Source organism: Schistocerca piceifrons, chromosome 6 (assembly GCF_021461385.2).
Source record: "Schistocerca piceifrons isolate TAMUIC-IGC-003096 chromosome 6, iqSchPice1.1, whole genome shotgun sequence".
In the NCBI taxonomy this organism is placed as follows: domain Eukaryota; kingdom Metazoa; phylum Arthropoda; class Insecta; order Orthoptera; family Acrididae; genus Schistocerca; species Schistocerca piceifrons.
Window position 1 is genome coordinate 352,296,048 of NC_060143.1, and position 25,982 is coordinate 352,322,029.

General features: G+C 41.3%; 1 long non-coding RNA gene across 1 annotated transcript; it reads left to right on the top strand.

The window, feature by feature from the left end:
• Positions 1 to 24,011: 24,011 nt before the first annotated feature.
• LOC124803040 lies at positions 24,012 to 24,993 on the top strand. Its single transcript, XR_007017184.1, has 2 exons — positions 24,012 to 24,058; positions 24,611 to 24,993. It is a non-coding gene; the product is annotated as an uncharacterized LOC124803040 (long non-coding RNA).
• The last annotated feature ends 989 nt before the right edge of the window (positions 24,994 to 25,982 follow it).

The window sequence follows — 25,982 nt, forward strand, 5'->3', positions numbered from 1 at the left end:
CGAACGCTGGTCCAACTGAGGCGCCAGGTGGAAATGGCATGGCAGGCCGTTCCACAGGACTACATCCAGCATCTCTATGATCGTCTCCATGGGAGAATAGCAGCCTGCATTGCTGCGAAAGGTGGATATACACTGTACTAGTGCCGACATTGTGCATGCTCTGTTGCCTGTGTCTATGTGCATGTGGTTCTGTCAGTGTGATCATGTGATGTATCTGACCCCAGGAATGTGTCAATAAAGTTTCCCCTTCCTAGGACAATGAATTCACGGTGTTCTTATTTCAATTTCCAGGAGTGTATATTCTTCATTACCATGAACGTGAAAACCTCTTACTACTCCGTGTTTTACAGTTTTCCATTAAAGTAGAATTCGAGTATGATCTCCATGCTGGCGACGTTGTATCTCATAAATACATTTACTGCAGTATATTTCTAAATAAAGAGTTACTCTACTATTACGACTCTAAAAGGAATCCTAGTATACGAGGCCATGTCTGTACAATTTGTAACAGCAAAATAGTTTAATTTCAGTTCAAGGAATTTGAGGAGGCAGTTTATGATAATTCGAATGAGGCATGTGCAATATGAAATACACAGTAGACAGGATGAATTACAAAATAAATATAATACAGGACCAGAATTGAACAGAAGGTGGAAAGAAAAAAACGTCAGTCAACAGATCACACACAACAGAACACACACACACACACAGAAAATATGTTATGTTGATGCCATTCATAGATATGACAAGGAATGCAACATATGCATGAAATACATGAATGGCATGAATGCTAGATTGCTTAAGCAGAAACGTTTCAGTAACGAAAAACAGACTTTCATTAATAACTTCTTCGATCGTAAGCTCTACTTAAATAATCTGTCCTCCAAGGCGACTAGTACCAAATACTTCTGCACAGTTTGAATCTCCTTCCTAAATCGAGACCTGGTAGGGAAACAGTCTAAACATGTGCATTCCCAAAATTTCTTATCTCATGTAAAATGCCTACTCATCAAGTTCCCACCAGTTTCTATTACTGTTGTGACTGGTAAAAAATGTTACAGGTCCTCTTCCTGGCACGATATGGAACTAGGATAATCTCCCTCTTTCTCAACAATCATGGCAATGATTGCTCAGCTTTGTGCTGTATGTATTGTATTCAAAGACAATTATTCTAAATTCACAGTGCAACAACTTGAGAGGTCTGTGTCACGCCTGGCAGAAGGATATCTGACAAAATAGTTACTACCCGCCTTCCTCATGGAACACGCCTATCTCACTGCTGACTACTAGTGTTAGACACATACGGTTACTATCAACAAGCATAGGCCTGAAGATGAGGTTGTAACAACATCGAAACTAGTTGCAAATAAAATCAACAACTTAATACAGCTGGAGGAATTACGTATTTTTTTACACATATTATACCAGCTGACGTCCCAAGTCGTCAGTTTTAATTATGGATATACGAATAGTGGAAGGTATAGCACGAGTATTTCACATAAATCCTTCAAAAACTATTCAAAATTTTGGCTTACAGAATTCAGCTCTTCTGTCCAAACTTTAATTAGAATATCATGTAAAAGTCTCAAAAAAATCGGTCAACATCTTATACCAGATTTTTTTGGTTACAACGTTAAACAACTACTTGTTTTTAGGCAGTGGTATGGAAGGTTACTTAGTGTCAAAGCTGGTAATGATGAACTTCAGTCTCCTGGGAGACTTCGGTCTTCTTCTTCTTTTCTGCTGCTCGACAGGGGCAACTAGGTTGGAAGCGCTTGCAGGTTCTCTCCTGCTTGTTCAATTGATACTACACGACAGCTGGTTGCAGATTGTCTGTTACTTAATCAGAGGCACTAGACCACATGTGCCTGCAGATTGTCTGTTTCTCTGTCGAGTACTAGGCAATGGCAGCCGCTTGCATTTTGTGTAATACTGAGTGAAAAACAGGACTGAGATACATAAAATAGGTTTATTTGAAAGGGTTCATATATATGACAAGTAATGTAACATGCTCAAGAAGCTCAAGAATGCTATACTGCGTGAGCAGAAACGCTTCACTAAGGAAAGGAAGATTTAAATCAATAACTTCATCGATTGGATGCCCTGTACAAATAACCTGTACTCAAAGCCAAATCGTTACGAATTCTTTTATACAGTTCGAACCTTTCTCCTAAATCAAAATGTAGATGGTGGGAAACAATCTGCAGTTATCAAAGTTACTTATTTTCTCCAATGTGCAAACAAGTGCCTGCTAACACAGTTTTTCACGAACAGCTGCTGCTCAGTAGGACATTTGCAGCCATCGGTTGCTGCCTCCAGGCCCATCACATCTGACAGGATAGTATTGCGCATCACGTTTCAGTGAGAAGAGGGTTAAAGCACATATGTTCTGGACTACAGACCAATATTAGCGATATGCGTTTCGTGCAGGATAATAGAGTACATTATACACTGAAAGAAGAAAAATCGTTAACACGAAAAATTAATAACTGTAAAGTAGCAAAATTTGAGGAATACATTTATCTAGATAACATATTTAAGTGATTAACATTGCAAGACCACAGGTTACAGTAAGTGCGAGATAAGCAATTGCAGATGTGAAATGTCGTACATTAATAACCGGTGTAACCGTCAGAATGTTGAATGCAAACATGCAACTGTGAATGCATTCTGTTGGACAGATGCCGAATGTCATACAGTTGCTCAATACAAGGATGATTAATGCTGTTTGTGGGTGACACTGGGGCTGTTGTCCGATGATGTCCATTATGTGCTCAACTGGAGACAGACCTACTGATCGAGCATGCCAAGGCCATGTTGACACTCTGCAGAGCTCGTTGGGTTCCAAAAGAAGTTTGTGGGTAAGCATTATCCTATTGGAAAACACCCTCTGAATGCACTTCATGAATGGTAGCACAACATGTTAAAAAGTCAGAGTGACGTGCAGACGTGCAGTCAGGGTGCATGGGATAATGACGAGAGTGCTTCCGCTGTCATTTCAAATCGCACGTGAGACCATACCTCCGGGTGTAGGTCCAGTGTGTCTGTCACTGAGACAGGTTGGTACCAGGCCCTCAACTGTCGTCCTTTTGAAGAACACACGGCCATCAATGACACCAGGGCAGAAAAATCATTTATTAGCCAATACAAGAGGCCTCCATCGTACCTTCCAATCATCTCTCGCTTGTCCTCACAGATATCAAGGCCGTGGTTTGGGTTCTATGAAATGCACGCCACACGGCGTCTGTCGTGGAGCGGTCCTTGATGTAACCGACTAACATTTCGTTGTCTCACTGTGGTGGCAACTGCTGCTCAAATTGCTGATCAGGTGCGGTACGATACACCAGAGTCATACTCCAAACATTAAAGCCTTCCCTCTCGATAGTGCCACGAGGCCGACCGAAACCCTGTCTTCTTGCGACCGTACTGAATCGTGACCACCACTGCCAGTAGTTATATGCAGTGGCTGCATTCCTGCAGGTCTTTCAGAAGTTTCGCACAAGTAACATCCAGTTTCTCGTGGCCCTATTACACGACCTCCTTCAAACTCAGTGAGGAGTTCATAAAGGTGTCTTTGTCGCCTTAAAGACTTCCTTGGCAGCATCAGCTCACCACGTCCAATCTCAAAAGTAACTAACCATCAGGACGGTTACAGAGTGTGGGCCAGTTTCAAGCAAACCTGACCTACATCTTCATAGTGGCGCTACCCAGCGTCACTGTTATGCGACTGGCGCGCAATCTGAAGTGACCTCACCTGTCAGAGGTAGAAACAAGCCTAACGACTTAGTTTACGTCGCACAACTCAATTTTTTCCGTCAATATTGATCCAAAGTTACGACCTTCCTGGAGGACATCAATGAAAAATCACAGCCTATGTTGTACAGCGTGTTTTTTGAGTATCTTGAAAATAGACTACTGGCCATTACAATTGCTACACTACGAAGATGACGTGCTACAGACGCGAAATTTAACCGTCGGGATGAACATGCTATGATATACAAATGATTAGCTTTTCAGAGCATTCACACAAGGTTGGCGCCGGTGGCGACGTCTACAATGTGCTGACATGAGGAAAGTTTCCAACCGATTTCTCATACACAAACAGCAGTTGACCGGCGTTGCCTGGTGAAACGTTGTTGTGATGCCTCGTGTAAGGAGGAGAAGTGCGTACCATCACGTTTCCGACATTGATAAAGGTCGGATTGTAGCCTATCGCGATTGTCATTATCGTATCGCGACATTGCCGCTCGCGTTGATCGAGGTCCAATGACTGTTAGCAGAATATGGAATCTATGGGTTCTGGAGGGTAATACGGAACGCCGTGCTGGATCCCAACGGCCTCGTATCACTAGCAGCCGAGATGACAGGCATGTTATCGGCGAGGCTGTAACGGATCGTGCAGCCACGTTTCGATCCCTGAGTCAACAGATGGGGACGCTTGCAAGACAAAAACCATCTGCATTATCAGTTCGACGATGTTTGCAGCAGCATGGACTATCAACTCGGAGACCATGGCTGCGGTTATCCTTGACGCTGCATCACAGACAGGAGCGCCTGCGATGGTGTACTCAACGACGAACCTGGGTGCACGAATGGCAAAACGTCATTTTTTCGGATGAATCCAGGTTCTGTTTACTGCATCATTAAGGTCACATCCATGTTTGGCGACATCGCGGTGAACGCACATTGGAAGCGTGTATTAGCGATCGCCATACTGGCGTATCACCTAGCGTGGTGGTATGGGGTGCCATTGGTTACACGTATCGGTCACTTCTTGTTCGCATTGACGGCACTTTGAACAGTGGACGCTACATTTCAGATGTGTTACGACCCATGACCAGGCGTATCAAGGCCTGATTTCTCAGGATCTATGCACCCAAATTGCCTGAAAATGTAATCACATGTCAGTTCCAGTACAATATATTTGTCCAATGAATGCCCGTTTATCATCTGCATTTCTTCTTGGTGTAGCAGTTTTAATGGGCAGTAGTGTATGTTGAAAGAGGCATTACCAGCATAATTCCTCTCTCAGGCAGGATGACTCTGAGCACACAGCAGGAGAACACAAAACTTGTGCGTAAGAACCAATTGCTTGTCTTCCTAAACGCGAAACAGTAGCAGCGAGAGATCAACTTCCCCGGTTCCAGTGACACAGTTCGCTGAAGGTTGAGGGAAGATGGACAGTGTGGACGAGGATCCAGCGAAAAATTGGAACTCGGGAGAAAATGTGTAATACTGTCAGACATTCGCAGAGCTCCATCTGAATGCTGCGTGGAAAACGTAATTTTCAGAGATCGGAAGGTGTTTCCCATGAGCAGCGACAGCCCAATAATGATTTACGGGCCACGAGGGACAAGACATCGGGAAGAATGTACAGCGGAGTCAAGAAGAATTGGTCGGTGAATTTCTGTGAGAGGAGCAGAATGCTCCATAGAAATGAGCGAACCCTTGATACCAAACAGTACGCCCATACACTGAAGAACATGAAGCTGTCTTCGCTGCGAATGCTATATAGTGAAGGAGAATTCACTGTACAGGAAGACTATTCATCCGTGCAGAAGCAGCAGCTGTCCAGCATAGACATTAACGTCATGGACTGGCCGCCAGGGGCTGCTGATACCAACCCAATGGAAAATACGTGGGCGGAGGTAGAATGAACACTGTCAGACTGGCCACGAAACCAACCGGCTACAGCTGACGACCTTTGGGGCTGCGTTCTTGAAGCTTGGAAGGAAGTGCCTCTTTTGGCAATTACGTCTAGCGGTATGACGCAAAACTGAAGTCAGTAACAATGGGGGGGGGGGGGGGGGTCCTTTTACTCAATTTTCAGCCAGTGGAATTACTTGCAGACGTAAAAGTATCGGACAAGAGATAAGAAAATATGAGTTAGTTTTCCGTTACTTTACCCATTTAACAGAAACAAATTTCTTCTATTTTGACATACTGAATATTATGTTATCTGTACTTGATCTCTGCCTTCATAAGTAAAGAGGAAGAAATTAAGAGAACGTTTTTAGGCTATTTTTCGTCGTTTCAAATTCATCTCTGTCTTCCCCTCTTCTGGTACTCGCTGGATCTTCCAAAAAATACGGAAAACATTTCTTCTAATATTTATTCATCTCAGTCTCCCTGCCACCCCCCACCCACCGGTCTCTCTCTCTCTCTCTCTCCCTCTCTCTCTCTCTCTCTCTCTCTCTCTCTCTCTCTCTCTCTCTCTCTCTCTCTGTTTCACTCTTGACTGAATTGCCTTTTACTCCATCCCTCCAACTATTATAAACAGGTCAAGCAGTTTTCACTGAAATAATATTTTTTCTTTTAATGTCTCCAACAAGCTCACCACTTTCTTGCTTCCTCTTCTATTATTACTCCACTTAAATACCCTATTTCATTACCCACCGTACGAACTGAAAATATCCCTCAATTATAGATTTTCCCTCCCCACGACAATTTAAGGAACTGTGAAATACTTTTCTATATGGACATCTTATCTTTCCTTCTACCCACCTACATGTTATATGCTCCCATCCCCCTTCCTACAACCTCTCTCTCTCTCTTTGTCTCTCTTTCCCTCCCTCTGTCGCATTCACACGTTTCGCTTACGCACTGACACACACACACAAACACACACACACACACACACACACACACACACACACACACAGAGAGAGAGAGAGAGAGAGAGAGAGAGAGAGAGAGAGAGAGAGAGAAAGAGAGAGAGAGGTCTTAATATCCAGAGTGCCACAGGACACTGCGACTAACTTCAGCAGCAAAGCATTTTCTCGAACCGGCTATTTCGAATCTGCGCAAATTGGACAAGCTACATGTGGGGTGCGGAAGGACTGAATTGAGTCTCATGTCCCTGTGCCCAATCACAAAAGATCATCAGCTCTCTCCGACTTCTGATGGCTTGTTTTGATTAAGTTGAGAGGTACGAGACACTAATGCAGTAGCTGTCAATAGTGACGGCTAGTTGGTAGTTTTTTAATTCAAAGACGTAGAAAGTAGAGACGTAGAAGAAACTTGTGTTATTAATCGAAGCTGGTGTTGTTAATCGAAGACTTCGCTGTATTCCAGTTCAGAATTAAGTTGGAGACCGGCAGCTATGCGTGTTTCCAGTTTAGTGGCAGGAATTTAGAACGTAACGTAACGTGATCAGGCTACTACAGAGCTCAAATTCGTATATTGGTGCTAACGTTTTCATCCTCGTCTCCTGGGTAAAGGAAAGGCTCTTGACGCTTGTCTGAACTGTTTTGGTAAAAATCAAATAGTGAAGTTTATCTGTGTCCTTTGATAAATTTTCCTAGTAACGGTATAATTGCCTCCAGGAGTGACTGCACAACTTACCGGACCAGGACGCTGGCCACCATGGCCGCAAGCTGCGAAAACAAAGCATTTTCGACGCGTGCCAGGGAGAAATAGACATCGAAAATATAACAGAAGCAGTGATGTTCTTTTGGTTCCTAAATGTTTACTCTGTTCCACTCTCATAGCTGTTGTTTTAGCGGCTTTTTATGCCTTAATGATTTTGTCAATTTCTTCCATGTCGATTCCCACTGCGGGCTTTCTATCCATCTGCCATTTCCTTATGTTATATTAATGCGATCCATGTGAAAGATTCCGGATTTAAAACTTCCCCTTCATTCGGACCTCCGTGGGGGGGGAGGGGGGACCACATTGAGAATAGACATATTTGAAAGGAAGGAAGGACAGTGAAGAAAGGAGAGATAAGGATTGGAACATGGAATGTGAGGAAACTGCTGCAAGCAGAAAAGCAAGAGAATGGAAAACAGGGAATGAAAACAAACAGATTAGATGCCTTTGGTTTGTGTGAAATGAGATGGGGACGGAATGGGGAGATAGAAAGTGTAGCTTATATGCTCTTTTACTCAGGGGAAATGAAGAGTGGTGAAAACGGAGTAGGAATATTGAAAGGACAAAAGCTGAAAAATAAGGTAATGAAAGTACATTATGTTGAGAGAAGACTGATGATGATATGACTGAAGGGTAGTTCAAAAGATTTGGTGTTGATGCATGTATATATGCCAACCAGCCAGCATAGAGATGAGGAAGTGGAAGAATATTATGAGAAAATACAAGAATTCACCGAGAAAGGAAATAGAAATGCCTGCATTATCATCATGGTACTGAAATGCAGTGGTGGGTGAAGGAAGAGATGAAGATAGAAAAAAATGGTTCAAATGGCTCTGAGCACTATGGGACTCAACTGCTGAGGTCATTAGTCCCCTAGAACTTAGAACTAGTTAAATCTAACTAACCTAAGGACATCACAAACATCCATGCCCGAGGCAGGATTCGAACCTGCGACCGTAGCGGTTTTGCGGTTCCAGACTGAAGCGCCTTTAACCGCACGGCCACTTCGGCCGGCCGATGAAGATAGAGTAGGAACATTTTGATTAGGGATAAGAAATGAGAGAGGTGAACGACTGATTAGCTTTTGTTAAGAAAATTCATTAGGTGTGGGTAACACATTATTTGAACACAACAAAAAGAGACGTTACACGTGGATATCAAAATTGAAAGGGAAAGATATCAGTTGGACTATATCCTCATACAAAAAAGGTTTAGAAACTGCTTGAAGAATGCCAAAGCTCATCCAAGAGCGGATATAAATTCAGACCACGACCTAGTAGTGGGAGAAATACAACTGAAGTTGAAAAAAGTCTGTAGAGGTAAAGCAAAAAAAGACTAAACATAGAAAGACTGCAAGAGGTAGGAAAGGCATCAGATTTGGAAAACAGATTTATGGAAAAATGTGAAAGAGGTAGTGTCAATGAAAGTGTTAATAAAAAATGGATAAAAATGAGGGAAGGACTCATGGACTCTGCCAAAGAAGTAGTAGGAGTTAGAGTATCCCAAAGTACCAGGAAAGAATGTATAACAGAAAACAAGCTGCAAAAGATGGAAGAGCGGAGAAAGTGGAAGAATGTAGAAAATGAAGAAGGCAAAAAGAGGTACAGCAAACTGAATAATGAATTAAGAAGAGAAACTGAAGAAGCAAAGGAAAAATGGATGAAACAGAAATGCGACGAAATAGAGAAAATGGAGAAGGAGGCAAAGTATGAAATGATACATAAACTGGCTAATGAGATAGTTTTTGAAAGTAAAACAAAGAGGAATAACATGCAAATAGAAAGAGCGGATAGTACTCTACCAGAAGAACAACAGGAGGTTTTGAATAGATGACAAGAATATATTGAATATCTGTATAAGTCTGATGAAATACAAAGCGAAATCAAGGTTGAAGCGGAGCAATATGTGCCGGAAGATGGAAAGGGATTCAGCACCTTAGAAGAAGATGTAGAAGAGGCGCTGAAGGAGATGAAGAATAGGAAGACATGTGGAATTGATGAGTTGCCTTCAGAACTGTTGAAGAGTCTGGGAAACAAGACAAGAAAAAAATAGTGTACCTCTGTAACGAGATATATGACAAAGGTTTATGGCCCGAGGACTTACTTGCAACAGTTATGATACCAATAGAGAAAAAGAGACACACTAAAAAATGTGAAGAGCATAGGATCATCAGTCTAATTTCTCATGCAGCTTAAGTTTGGCTAATCTGTTAAATACAAGGCTATACGATAAGCTAGATAGAGGGATTGCAGAGAGGATACCCTTTATGTGGAATATTAGATAAAGGTTGAGGAAAAGGCATGGCAAATATTTGTCTGGAGTGTGGGTTTATACGGGGAAGAAACATGGACACTGAGACGAGATGATGAAAAAACGTTAGGAGCATTTGAGACGTGGATGTGGAGGAGAATGGAGACAATAAGCTGGATGAAAGAGTGAGTAATGAAAGAGTATTGGAAACGGTTGGTGAGAGAAGGAATCAGCTGAAGGTTGTAAAAGAAAGGAAGAAGGACTGGTTGGGACATTCGTTGAGAAGGGAGTGCTTGCTAGCAGATGCTTTGGAAGGATTGGTTTGTGGGAGAATACTGAGAGGAAGAAGGAGATACAAGATGACAGACGACATAAAGGGAAGACGAAATTCTGCAGTCTTGAAGAGGATGGCAGAAGACCGGACAGTTCGAAGAACTACTATGTGAAAACCTACCTTTTGGCGGAACACTGATGATGATGAGGGGAAGGAGTGACTGCACATCTTACTGGACCAGGACGCTCGCCACCATGGCCGCGAGCTGCGAAAACAAAGCACGACTCGCATTAGGGAGAAATAGACATTGAAAATGTAACAGAAGTAGTGATGTTCCTTTGGTGCCTAAATGTTTGCTCTGTTCCACTCTCATATCACTTAAAGCTGTTGATTTAGCGGCTTTCTATGTCTGAATGATTTTGTCAATTTCTTCCATATCGATTCCCACTGTTGGGTTTCTGTCCTCGATATCTGCCATTTCCTTATATTATATTATTGCGATCCACAATTTTATCTAAGCAATAGCTGACGGGCAACAGTATGAAACAGGCTGATGCTCCCAGAGTCCATCTCGATGGCATTGATCAACATTTACATTGGCCTCGAAGCGTTTTGACTGGTTTAAGGCACACCGTGCACAAAGTGGGTTCATATAGGTTCAAATGAATCCATTTTCTCTTTCTTGCGATAAGCAAGTCAGTCAGAGGCTTTAACTGTAACGGAGAACGATATTTACATAACACGACGTAAGATGATGCCCAGATACATAATTTACGTGCGATGCAGCCGCTGTCGGTTCTAGGTGAGGAGGTCGTGAGAAAGTATCGTCTATCGTTTCCGTGACAAGGTTTCCGTCTGCTACAGGCAACATTAAGCTGTCGACCAGTTCAATAAATTCTTCAGTGCCACTCAGTATTTAGTTAAATCACGTATTCATTAAAAAATTGAAATTTTGTGGCTTGCGGAGAAAAATGGCGGTATTAACTAGTGTGTAATTCAGGAAACTCATGCAGTATTCAGCTTCAGATCTGAAAGGTGCTGAATCAAAGTTATGAGAAGCTACACGATGTTTTAAGATTTCCTTGTCCACTTTTGTGCTGTCTGTTTAAAGAGGAGCAAATACGCTGTTATAGTGTAGTCGTCCACCAATCAGCTTGGAGCCTCCAGTTTCTGCAGCCGTTGCTCAGCTGGCAGTCACATTACCACTGATCTGGGTGAGGAGCCGCTGCTGTGTTTTGTGCTCTCACATTGTCATAGTTGTGGCTTACATAGTTAATTTGCGACGTAAAAGCTAAGAGTAGTATTGTCCCCATGCAAAAAACTTCCTGGAGTCATATTCACAAATCTGATTATCGGTATCCCACATAACATGAAAATCAAGCAGAATATTTAACGAAGACGAAATTAAATTTTATTTTAACTAATCAGGATAGTTTTGTGCGACGTCAGGAAGTAACCTTACGACCATGGAGTTGTCAAACGTATTAGACAATGATGTCAAGTGTAGTAGCCACAGGAATAACGTGTCTGCATGGCCGATGGTTTACAAGAGCGGAGTTCGACGTGGGGAGTATAGCTCGTATCTCAGACATACAGTGCCGAGTTAACCCAGGACAAAAATATCAAAGGGATAAGCCAGATACTTTTGCTCTCATTTTTATACCTAGGCTTAGGGACCAGATTGCATATATCAGTAGTATTCAGATGCAGCAACTGCAGGCTCGATATAAAAAATTAAAAGCGGTCACTATTATTGTTTTCCTTTCTTAAGCCTACTGCAGACCTGAAAGGCACATTCACCCGACGTGATTTACTTTCTTGTAGTGTCTAGAGTGATTGTAGTGTAAGCATTATGCATAATGACACATCGTTTGATGTTTTTAGGCTGTAAAAGGGTATTTAAGTCATTGGCACTACCCCCCCCCCCCCAAACAGAGAAACAAAAGTGAGAAGATACAAAAGAACATTGATTGCAAATTCTGGACACCTACAGAGAAATTCTGTTAGCTACACGTACTATACAGTGTCGAATCATTCAAGCCAGCTGTGTAAGAAAACAGTGCGCTATTACCAGAATAGTATGCTTAAGAAACGTAAAGAAATGAAAGCAGGGAATGTAAAATAATTCCGGTACCCTGAAAGTACTGTCTTTAATATGTCATTCTAATGTCCATAATAATCAGATCAGTGCAAAACAGCTTCACCCCTAAAATAATTACAAAGAAATCATTTCTGATGCTTGTTCATAAAAGCGAAAATCTTCAGATGAATAAGCTAATCAGTTTTCACTAAACTTATAACAGTAAGGGAGATGGAAAAAGCAATAGGAGTTTCATCTAGCAGAGCATGGGGCCACAGCTGCGAAGCAGCACTTTTCAGTTCTTCCTTGAATTACTGCCTGATGGTTTCATATTAACAACTCCCAGGACGTGGCTTATACGTGACTTATGGAGGTGTAATTGACAGAACAGACTACTGAATTAAGTGACAATTTGCTAAGGAAGGTCGCGGTCGTTGTTCGATCTGAGCTGTTGAATCATTCAACACATCCCATAACAGTACACTAAAGTATGGTTTTAATAACACCTTCAAGATAGCTCTTCAGCACGATTACTGCCTGTAGATATTAACATTCACCATGCCTCTTTTAAGTGAAAGAATTGGGTAGGAAACTAGTGCAAAATCAGAACGAGCAATGGACATAAAAACTAGCAACCTTCTGGATGACATCATCATGGACAAACACGGAAAAGTCACTACGAAAGCTCGGCTCACGGCATTCGTGCTCATAACGTACATTATTCAGGGTCACCATCCAAACACTCGACAGGATAGTTGGAATTTGAGTTTAGGCACACAATTTTCTTTTTTAGTCAGACTGGTTTGTTGATGTCCTTCATCTTCTTCTAATAACCTTTTCGTCCCTATGCAATTACGACAGTTAAACTATAATATGTTTTGGATTATCACGTCATTGCCTCCTACTTATGTTTTTTCGCTTCTTCGCTCCTTCCAGTGCCAAGCTAATTATTTCTCAATACCTTATCGGTCATCCCATGAATACAGAGTAACTGGATAGTTCAGGTGACTGTTATTAGTGAACGACCCAGGTTCGTGTGTAGATCGCAAGCAAGTCGTAATATCTCACATGTAATCAGAACAGGATATTTTCTGACAAAGGTACAGTAATGTAAACCATACTTTGGTAATATAATTCCACATATATTTTTTATAATCCATTCTTCACTAGTCTGCTGCAGTTCATATTATATCCCATACGAAACTTTTAACATTCTTCGATAGTACCACATTTCGAACAATTTTAGTTTTTCTTTTGTTTTGCGAATTTATAATGTCACATGGTCCATCAAATCAACGCTTTCGGTAACTTACCACTCATCCGCTTACGAATTACACGTCCTGGATTTTCAAGACTGGATCAATCCGATCAGAGGAACGAATCTTGAATCAAATTTGGAAGCCATTTGAAAGCTTTTATAGAGAGTTCAATGAAGAAAGATTGTGTGTCAGTTTCAAGCACAGTTACAAAAAGACACTGATGATCAAAACAGATGAATGTCTAACAAAATTACAAAAGATTTCCATCCTCATTTTTATTCTTTATTTATTGTTCAGTGTACAACTTAACCCCCTCAAACATCATAGTGAGCAACTTAATATAAGTCATATTGTTTTCCTCTGTCTACGAGTGAATCTTCTTGCCTCGACTGTGGCTTGACGACGTCTGTTGGGCCTTCCCAGCTCGGCCTATGTGTAAAAGGCCTCCTCCTAGAATATCCCCAAGTAAATCTCCCACACCGTCAACGGTGTCTCCTAGGCCGATATCTATCGCTGCCGATCTCTGCGTCGTGGTCGTTGTTGTACTGGCGGTCGTGCTCGAGCTGTCCTGGGCGTCCACTGGGCCCGTCAGCAGCAGTATACCAATCAGCACTAGCACTGACAGCGCCAGAGTCTACAAAGAGAAAATAGTGAGAAATGAATGAGTGTCATTTATGAAGAAGCTGCATATCCTACATTGTCATATATAGTGGGGAAAAGAAGGATGAACAGCAGTGACCGTGGAGAATTTGGAACATTTGATCTCATACTATGTCAATTGGTCCTTTTTAAAAGGAGTAATGCAACGTTTGGGAGAAGATATCTATCGATTAAAAACACCCGTGATGAAAAACGAGAAGACACTGATAATTTAAATTACCAGTTGCAGTTCACAAAAACTAAAGAACAGGAATATATTCACTTCCCGTCAGAAATACAACAACCTAGTTTGATACGAAACTGAAGGTATATTTTAGACGAGCTAGTAAGACATACTGTATTTATAACTGTGGAAACTGAGTAAAGAATGGATCTGATACAAACTGGTCAGCATCTATAATAGAGAGTAATCACAATCTCATGACCTGAAAGTAGTAGTTTGTGTTGTTGATGTAAGTGACATATAGTCATACGTCGAATTATCGAGAGTCAGTGAATGCCGTTCTAGACTATGAAGTGAAAGGTAAAAAATACTTCTACAACAGCAGAGGTGACAACACAGGAACCATTGCAACAGTTATACTCGTTAGAGAAGGTGCTACGCTCCATTTGTTGAGACTCAGATCTACCTAGGAGGATTCATAAGATAGCAACAGGAACGCCAGTACGATCTTGTACGTTATGATAGTCTTCTTAAAGAACTATTAGGTATGTGGGTCTAGGCTCTGAGCAGTATGGGACTTAACATCTATGGTCAGCAGTCCCCTAGAACGTAGAACTACTTAAACCTAACTAACCTAAGGACATCACACAACACCCAGTCATCTATGTGGGTCTAAAAAGTATCAATGGCAATAGTAGACGTAACTAAGACGTGCAACTCTACCGAAACAGGTATAGATAGATAAAAGAAACTATTTTACCTGCGCTAACAGCTTTTGTCCAGTCATTGCTGTTTTCTGTAGGTATGATTTGCAAAGCTTGAAACTCCTGTATATATAGAAGACTTTATCTCTGTGTGTTTAATGAGTCAACACTCCGCTTGTACACACAGCAGGCGGGTAAGTTGATAATGATTCGAAAGAAAAAAGCAATCACCGTTAAGCTTTGCTAATTGTGTCCGGTACTCGTCAATGCGTCAGCAAATATCTGTAAGGGGAACCAACTTCCTACAGCACTTTTTCCAAATAGCTTACCTAATCTCAGAGCAGTCTACGTGTTAAAATCCCCCTTCTAAAGCTAATAATTATTTTGTCGTTTTCATTTAATATCTTTCTAGACGTAGGTTAATTATTCTTTGGAAGGATGAACGTACTTTAAGTGATAGCTGATCATTTCATATTGCAATACGTTATCCGTTTCTTTCTTGGTTCCCTGTCTGTTGCTGCCGTCATGCACCATTTCTTGTTCGATACTGCAGTACCTGTTATACGTGGTGTTTCACTCCCGCGTAATTTGGCATTGCACCGTGGAGTGGGCACATAAATTTCTGTTAACATAAACCAAACATTTTGTTTGTAATGAGAATGAACCTGTCGTTTTTAGAATATGTTGGTCATCACATGAATGGGATTGATGTTGGAGACCCAGTGACTTAGCCTACATTACGTATCAAAATTTGTCTCACATCACCTGACATGAAAAATTGAATGAGCGAAGCTTCACAGACACTCCCAGATATAGTTCGGAGTACTCAAAGAATACCAATTTTGGTACAACAATGCTTTAAATGGGGTAGAAACATGTTTGACCATCCGCTACCATAAACCGAAACAGAATAAAACCATACTTTTCATTATTTTGCTGTTAATGCAAAAATTGTAGTTGTACATAGTCTCATCTTAGCTAAAAGTTTGGGCCTAAGTGACAGTCTCACTGCAACATTTGAAACACACGAAATGCCATAAAAACATTTTATTTGTTTCCTTGATGTTGCTAAGACCGTCAACGGCAGTTTCACAAGGCTGCACAAGGCTGCTCACAGTAGCCTACACACATTCCTATTATTTTATTCGTTATTCGGCTTACTCCTGCATTATCCGTATTTGATATGGTGTTGATAGTTCTGTACTCACCTGACCAGAACTTCTGTTATTCCTGCTACCACATTTCACAAATTCCTGCGCTATCTACTTTCAACATGGAAACATCCCCCAGGTTGTGGCTAAGCCTTGTCTCCGCAATATTCTTTCTTGCAGGAGTGCTAGTTCTGCAAGGTATGCAGGAGGGCTTCTGCGAAGTTTGGAAGGTAGGAGACGAGGTACTGGCGGAATTTAGGCTGTGAGGACGTGTCGTGATTTGTGCTTGGGTAGCTCAGCTGGTAGAGCACTTGCCCGCCAAAGGCAAAGGTCCGAGTTCGAGTCTTTGTCCGACACACAGTTTCAATCTGCCAGGAAGTTTCATATCAGCGCACACTCCGCTGCAGAGTGAAAATTTCATTCTGGAAGTTATGAACCATTCTAACATTTTAAATTTCGTTTAATTTCAATAAATATGAAACGCCCAAATGTCCCACAACTTGCAATATTAAGAAAAAGTTTAATAAAATAGATCGTATTATACAAACAGAGACTCTGATATTTGGCTGATAAAGTGTAAAAAGATGCCAGAGGCTCTTACCATCATTCGATTTATTGCAACAAAGTCGTCCACTATATTTTCATGTACGATTGCAGATTCATATTGAGTTCCTACGAGGGAGCTCAGCAGCATCTTAAACTATCCAGAGCTTACTAGGAAACAAGCATTAATCTCGTATGGATCGTTTAAGTCATAGTAGAAAGTCAATATATTCCCTTTTTGACATCAATGTTTCTCCTTTATAGCTACATTATGGGATTTTACAGCTATAAATCAAATAATACACCCCGCCGTCATGCACATAATTACTTGTCTTTGAAGAGCCGTCGTAACTGAAAAATGTCTCTAAAAACTGATAGGATCATATAGTTAATAGGGGTATTTGTCGGAAGAAAGAAGCAGAAGGTAATAATTTTTCTCAGCTTTTCATTATCTTTAAGAAGCAGCAATATTTTATTCAGAATTGCTATTGTGTCACAACTTTGCTAATGCGTAATACTTCATTCGAAATAATTAGGCGAACTCCGAAACTTACTGTGTGTGCTACTGAGCCGTACAAGGAAGAAGGAAGGCAATGGTTTAACGCCCGTCGTGTGAGATACCAGAAAAATCTCGGTAACGCTCTAGAGCAGATATAATCTGCCCACTGTTGTAAACACTAAGCTCAATTTACCCTCTGTTCCATTGACCATTCGAGTACGTTTACTGGTGAAGTGTCATACTGCTAAGGTACTCCTTAGACTTAATGCATTACGACTTATTACTATGAGAGAAAAATCAAAAGCGTTGAAGTATGTCGTTCTTATTTTATAAACAAACAACACATGTTCTTGTATATTACGTGCAGTTTAACCAAAACGTTACATAATAGCATTTCCAATCTGGAACCGCAAAAAGATTTTCTAACTGGCAATTGGGTTCCACTCAAGGGTTTGAAAACAATTAACATTTGTGTTCGAATCAAATATACTTGCCAAAGTAACTAATTAAGTTAGCATTTACAGCTCAACAAATACAGCTCATTTTATCCTTACCCTCAGTTTTGAAATCGACAAAATACTATTTCGGAATGTATCCTTTTCTTGCATATCGTATGTGAAGTTGTTTTCGAGTTTTCATATATTCCTGTGCTGTACGCAAACCGAGCTATTGATTTTTTACGTAAAATTTAGCGTTGTAATTTCATCTGTTGCTCATGCCTGGTGTCGTGACTCATTATATTGTTAGTGTTATCACAATCTTTGTGTTACATAATGTTACAGTATGATGTAATTCGACTCCATTTACAAGTTCAAAATTGGTTAACATGGCTCTGAGCACTATGGGACTTAACTTCTGAGGTCATCAGTCCCATAGAACTTAGAACTACTAAAACGTAATTAATCTAAGGACATCACACACATCCATGCCCGAGGCAGGATTCGAACCTGCGACCGTAGCGGTCACGCGGTTCCAGACTGTAGCGCCTAGAACCGCTCCGCCACAACGGCAGGCTCCACTTACAAGTCAAAGTATCTAAAATGTATTTTTAGATAGTGTATTTGTTGATATATACTTAGCTTCAGCATTTTACATTTCTGACATTTATTCATTCTTTATTCCTCATTACCACGAACATGCAAGTCTGCTACTACTCTGTGTTTTACCATTTTTCATTAAAGTAGAATTCGAGTATAATCTCCACGCTGGAGACATTATAGCCGGCCGAAGTGGCCGTGCGGTTAAAGGCGCTGCAGTCTGGAACCCCAAGACCGCTACGGTCGCAGGTTCGAACCCTGCCTCGGGCATGGATGTTTGTGATGTCCTTCGGTTAGTTAGGTTCAACTAGTTCTAAGTTCTTGGGGACTAATGTCCTCAGCAGTTGAGTCCCATAGTGCTCAGAGCCATTTGAACCATTTTTTGGAGACATTGTATCCCGTATACACATTTACTACAGCTTATTTCTAAATAAATAAATAGTCTAATATTACGACTCTTACAGAAAACCTATAATACGTGGCCGTGTCAGCACAATTTGTAGCAGAAAAATAGTTTAGTTACAGTTCCAAGGAATTTGAGGACACAGTTTATGATACTTCGGATGAGGCACGAACCTTATGAAACACGCAGGGTAGACAGCATGAATTATAAAAGAAATATAATACAGAACAAAAATTGAACAGAACATGGTAAGGAAGTACGTCAATCATCAGTTCACATACGAAGAAATGACACACACAGACACACACACACACACACACACAGACACACACACACAGAGAGAGAGAGAGAGAGAGAGAGAGAGGGGGGGGGGGAGTGTATTCACACAGCCAACACCACACAAAAAATGGGGGCAGTACACAATGAAACAAACATATTACTTATCAAATAAGTTTTCGAAATAAGCATGCTTTGCGGTGTACAGAACAACAAACAAGCTCAAAACACACTTAACCAACTATCCGTTCAAGAAAGCAGATTCCAAATACTCGGAGGTGACAAAGCATTTCTGCAGGGGACTCGGGGAGAAGATGTCACTCTGGGAAGAAAGACGTCCGACACAATATTGGAAGGTGATGACTGATTGAAGTAAATCGGTCAAGTACTGTTCAAGATTCTTGCTTACGGTCTATCCTTCGTCAACCCAAACGTCTATTAGAGCATCGTTTCAAATTCTCTAGGAAATTGATCAAGAACTTTCCCTGATTCTTAGGTAACAACAGAAAACAACGACTTGTTTTTATGCACTAGTATAGAAAGTTACTAAGTTACTATTGGAGCCGATAATCATGACGTTCAGTCTCTAGAGAGCCTTCGGCATTCTAGTTCTTTCTGCTGCTCGACAGGAGTCTTCTAGGTTGCAGCTGATTACAGATTATCTGCAGGCTGATCGGGGTGTACTGTGCCACAGAAGCTTGCAGATTTTCTACTGCTTGATCATGGAGTACTAGGTGGCAGCTGTTTGGAGATTTTCAACTGTTTGATCAGAGTGTACCAGGCGATAACTGATTGTAGATTGTCTGTTGCTTGGTCAGAGGTGCACTAGACTACAGCTGAATGCAAATTACCTATTCCTTGATCAGAGGTACTAGGCAATAGCTGCTTGCAGATTCTTTGCTGTTTCGTCAGATATTAGACGATAGACGATTGCAGATTCTCTTTTACTTAATGAGGGGTACTAGTCCATAGGTGCCTACAGACTGTCTGTTGCCCGATCGAGTACTACCCGATGGCAGCTGCTTGCATATTGTGTAACGCTAAGAGAAAATCAAGTCCCTGTTACAGAGAATTTGCTAGCATTCATAGATACTACAAAGAATGCGAAGTGTACAACAAATTCATAAATGGCATGAATGCCAGATTGCTTAAGCAGAAACGTATCAGTAAGGAAAATACGATTTACATCAATAACTTCTTCGATTGAAAGGTCTGCTAATATAACCTGTCCTACAAGACGAATAATTCCCTATACGTCTGCATAGTTTGAAACTCCCTGCTAAATCACGAAGTGGTGTGATGGAAACAGTCTGCACATATGCATTCCCAAAATTTCTTATCTCATGTAAAATGCCTACTCATCAAGTTTCCACCAATTTCTACGAATGTTCTGACAGGTAAAAATTGTTAGAGGTCCTCTTCCTGGCAAGACACGCAACACCTTAATCTTCTGCATTTCCAACTATCGTGGCGTTGCTTGCTCAACCTTGTGCTGTATGCATCATGTTGGAAGACAATAATTCTAAATTTACAGTGAAACGACTTGAGGGGTATACGTCACGCCTGGTGAAAGGATGTCTGAGAGAATAGTGGAAGATATCCTATCACTATATGAAGGAAATCCTTCAAAAGCTGTTCCAGATTTTTGCTTGCAGGATTTAGATGTTCTTTTCAAGTTTTTACTAGTATATCGTGTAAAAGTTTCGAGGAAATCGGTGAATATCTTTTCCCGATTTTTTGGTAAACAACGACTTGTTTTCATGCAGTGGTATAGACGACTACTAAATTAGTGTCAAAGCTGGTGATGATGAAGTTCAGTCTCCTGACAGGCTTCGGTCTTCTTTTTCTTTTCTGCTGGTGGACGGAGGGGGGGAGAGGGACTATTGTGCAACCACTTGCAGATTATCTGCTGCTTGATAATCTTGTACTATGATACAGCAGCTTGCAGATCCTAAACTGCTTGATCGGGGGATAATAGACGACGGCTGCTTGCAGCTTGTCTGCTACTCAATCAGGGACACTAGACCACATGTGCCTGCCGACTGTCTGTTGCTCGATCGATTACTAAACAATGGCAGCCGCTTGCATTTTGTGTAATACTGAGGAAACAACATGGCTGAGTTACATAAAATAAGTGTATTTGATTGCATTCATAGATATGACGATGAATGTAACATGTACAACAAATGCATGAGTGCTAGACTGCGTGAGCAGAAACGTTTCACTAAGTAAAATAAGACTTACATCTATAACTTCTTCGATCGAATCCCTGCTTAAATAACCTGACCTCAAAGCCGAATAGATCCAAACACTTCTACGCTCTTCGAACCTCCCTAGTACATCAAAATGTAGTGGGAGGAAAACAATCTGCACATGTGCATTCCCAATTTATTTTATCTCATATAAAATGTCTACTCTTCACGTTCTGACCAGTGTCTATGAATGTTTTGAAAGCTAAAGAAGTTTATGGTCTTTCTTTTGGCAAGATGCACATCATCTTTCTCTTCCTCATCTCCTAGAATCGTGGCTTTACCTCATCAACTTTATGCTGCATGCACTATTTTGAATGATAATAGTTGTAATTTCAACTGCGCAGATAAGTTAGTCGCTTATTTTCTCCAATGTGTAAAAACAAGTGTCTGTTAACACAGTTTTTCTCGAACAGCTGCTGCCGAATAGGACAGCTGTCGGTTGCTGCCTCTAGCGCCCTCATATCAGACAGGATAATATTGCGCAACACGTTTCTTTCAGAAGAGGTTAAAGCACACATGTTCTGGATTACAGACAAATATTAGCAACATGCATCTGATTCAGGATCATAGAGTACATTATACACCAAAAATGTAAAATAGTAAAATTTCAGGAATGCATTTGTCTAGGTAACACATTTTAAGTGATTAACGATGCAAGACAAACAGTTGCAAATGTGAAATGCTTTTAAATTAGTAAACTGTGTAACCGCCAGAATGGTGAATGCAAACATGCAAACGTGAATGCGTTGTTTGGGACAGGTGCGGAATGTGAGTTTGTGCGATGAAGTTCCATGCACGTTGCACTTGGTTTGTCAATACAAGGACGGTTAACGTTGTTTATCGTCCGATTATGTCTCGTATGTGCTCTATTGGAGACAGATCCAGTGATCGAGCAGGCCGGGACGACATGTCGACACTCTGCAGAGCATGTTGAGTTACAACAGAAGTATCAGGGCAAGTATTATCCTGTTGGGACACACCCTCTGGAATGTCGCTGATGAAAGGCAGCACAACAAGTCGAATCGTCAGACTGACGAACAAATTTAAGTCATGGTGCATGGGATAATCACGAGAGTGCTCCTGCTGTCAGGCAAAGTCGCAGCTGAGACCATACCTCCAGGTGTAGGTCGAGTGTGTGTGGTACTGTGACAGATTGGTAGCAGGCCCTCATGTGGCCTCCTAACGACCACATGGCCATCAATGGCACCAAGGCACAACCATCTTTTATCAGACAACACGACAGACCTCCATCTAGCCTTCCAATGATCTCTCGCTTGAACCCATCAAAATCGCAAATACCGGTGGTTTGGGGTCGTTGGAATGAACGCCACACGCCACCCATCGTGGATCTGTCCTTGAAGTAACCGACATATAACATTTGGTTTTGTAACTGTGGTGCCAACTGCTACTCAAACGGCTGGTCAGTTGCGGTAATGTGCACCAAAGCCATACGCCGAATACAATAGCCGTCCCCCTCGATAGTGCTACGAGACCGACCGGAGCACAGTCTTTATCCGATCATACCGTATCGTGAACACCGCGGCCAGTATTCATGTGCAGTGGCAACATTCCCAAAAGTCTTTCTGCAATATCGCACAAGTAACATCCAGCTTCTCATAGCCGTATTACTTGATCTCCTTCAAACTCAGTGAGGTGTCGATAACGGTGTCTTTGTCGCGTGAAAGGCATTCTTGAGAGCTTCAGCTCACCATGCCATATCTGAGAGATAACTAACGCTGAGGACGGTTACAGAGTGTCGCCCATTTCAAGCAAACCTGTCTTGCGTCTTCACTGTAGCGCTTCTAATGTCACTGTCACACTACTGGGGCGAAGTCTGGAAAGACATCATCTGTCAGAAGTAGAAACAAGCCTATCGACTTTCGTTTACGACGCACAGCTCCTTCTTGGTGTTGGGATTTTTTCCGTCAATGTAGATCCAAAATTACTACCTTCCTGGAAGGATTTCCCGTCTATCGATAGCGGCCGGCTTACAATTTGGCTATCCGACCACGACACACCGCCGGATCCGAACTTCCATATATCGTCCACAATGCGTCTACAAACTGTACTTGCACGTCCATTATTATATATCCCCGCACAGGTGACATATTTTACTCAAAGTCACTTACCACGTATCTGCAAATAAATACGATATTGCAGTGCCTTTGTTATTCAGAATAGGATGCAAAGTGCCTTTGGTCATGCAAAATGATTTGGTCGAGCGGCATGCGTTATTCAATGCAGTAATGACATGGAAAGTTAGCTAAGAGGGGAACGAATGGGACAAAGTACGTCAGAACCTCACAGACTAATATAAATATGTTCCTTACCACGCAAGTAAGGCGATGCTAGACAGGTCAAATGACGGAAGAGGTAAGTGTGGACAATACCTGAAGATGGGACTTTAAAATCTCGAAACCGTTTGGAGTTTAAATAAATATTAGTACAACTCAAGCGGATATCTGTAAGTTAATTAATCCACTAATTTGTTGACGAGGTCTTCCCAGAACTTCTTGGTCTGCTGCGTTTACGTCGGGCAGGTAGTTTCAGTATTCTGCCTATTGTACCCTATTCTGGCTGACGTAAATTATGTTGTGTTGCATTTGATTTGGTCGGCAGCTCTCAGTGGACCCCAGATACCACTTTTGGAGAAAAAAGTATTACATCTTGAATTCCCCAACTCTCCCTTACTGTACGCCTTCCACCAGAAGAAATATTACCTTGCACCTATAAAGATCATAAATATTACGGCGTCCGCACTATTTCGAAGATGATGATATTAACATTCTTCAAAATGAAGAAAGAATATAATTTTTAACTCAAGAAGGGATGTTTTAAAGCATAGATTGCTATGACATTACGTAAACAATTTCGGAAAATTGGTAGAGGAAGTTGGTGGCATGTACAGATACCTGCTGACGCATTGACGAATGACGGTCACAATTAGCCAAGCGTAATGAGGATTGCTTATTTTCTTGGGGCTCATTATCAACGTGCCCACATGCTGTGACCACAACCGGACTGGTTACTTGATCAAAAGTAGAGATAGAATCCTCTACATATATTCCTGATTCGAGCTTTGTAACTCACAGTTACAGAGCACGCAGCAATGGTCGGACAAAAGACGTTCGCACAGGTAAAGTAGTTTTAGTTGTCTAATTATGTATGTTTCGGTACGTCTGTATGCCTTCGTAACATGGGGTATAGTCTTAGACGTATTCTGAGTCTCAATCAGTTCGTTAAGAAGACCCATCTCTCATGGGGGTTAACCATTTTACGTCAGTTCATTCCCTAATACAGTTTTCACAGTGATGAAACTACTATTTACAATTCCCGCGCCCACAATATTTCCTTAATTTTCATCTCAAACGAGCTGTTACTTCTAGTGGCAAGTGGATATATTCCGCTTATTTATTTTTGCTAATTCTAACTGGTAGAGTATTTAAATTACCACTGTCCTCTCATATCTCGTCATCGATGTTTTTAATCCTTAAATGCTTTCCCTCAGTCCTCGAATTACCCTTTCTATAAGGGGCAAATGACTTAAGATGTAATCTAATGCTTCAAATACTACTCGATCACTGTAGACCCTACTCATTATTCTCCTACCCATACCATGTAAGAATGTAGTATACATATAAAAAACAGAAATGTTACATATTCACGACACACAATTCTCTCGTAATAGACTTCGGCAGTGTCAGCACTGGTACTGGTAGTTGTGCTGGTGATGATCGGAACAGCGGACGCCCAGGACAGCTCGACCACGACCACCAGTACGACAACGACCACAACGCGGAGGTCGGCTGCCATAGATATCGGTCTGGGAGACACCATTGGCGGTGTGGGAGACTTACTAGGAGGACTTCTGGGAGGAGGCGTTCTGCACGTGAGCCGAGCTGGCAAGGCCCAAAAAGAATCATCAGCCCAGAGCAGTAGCAAGAAGGTTCACTCGTAGGCAAAGAAAATTAACATGACTTACATTAAGTTAGCCACTTTGATGTCTGAGAGTGGTAATTTGTACATTGAACAATAAATAAGGAATAAAAAATGGGTATTGAATTCTTTTAACCGTGTTAGAAAATCTATTTCGAAATATTTGTTTTTCAGCTGTTCGTAGCGCTGACACTCAAACTTTCACTACTTACAGTTTCTTTATTGAACTATCCATACAAGCTTTCCAAAAGCCACCAAATCTGATTCTTGATTCGTTGCTCTGATCGGATTGGTCCAATCTCGAAAATTCAGCGTATGTAATTCGTCAGGGTGTGAGTGATAAATTACTAAAAGTGTAGATCTGATAATCTGGATTATGGGAGTTAGCCATGCGTCTGTGTAAATTAGCAAAAGAAAACGGAATCTGAAATTGTTTGAAATATGGTCCTATCGAAGTATATTTAAAGTTTCGTGATCAAATAGAGTATGAAATGCAGTAGAAATGAAGGTATTGTGGATTAATTAACCTGCCACTGGAAAAGGAAAAAAATCGGAAATCTGTAGCAGGAGCAAAGACTTGATATATAAGAACATATTATTAATTAAGTTGGCTGTAGTTGCTACGTAGAGGCGAAAGGATTATTAGAAGATGATGGACAGCAACAAACCAGTCGAAGCTTAAAGATGTGGGGCAGCGCATAACTTTACTTATCCTTTGTATATAGTTCTCAGTAACATATGTGTTGTCCCGGAATGTTGAACTTGTGAGTCCATTTGCCCTCTCTGTTCCGTGTACGAGTGTAACAACATTAGATGAATCTTTGTGAGTTCGGGGAAACAGCTCGAAGTGGGAACGTGAAAAGCAATGACAACGCTCCTCGTCGTAGTTCAGCGTCACTACAGCAATCTTCGACATCGTTCTGTTAGGGTCAAAATGACCTGCCTACCTGAAATTTATTGAACCCTCTGCCAGATACTTTATTGTGAGTAGCAGAGTAATTTACGTAGATGTAGAATTGGGTTTGTCATTCCGTACTATTTCTACGTGTGAAGTGCATGTTGCACCGAAAGTAATTCGTTTGCGAAACCAATGAAGCAGAAGAAGGTTGTATTCTTCGGCAGGT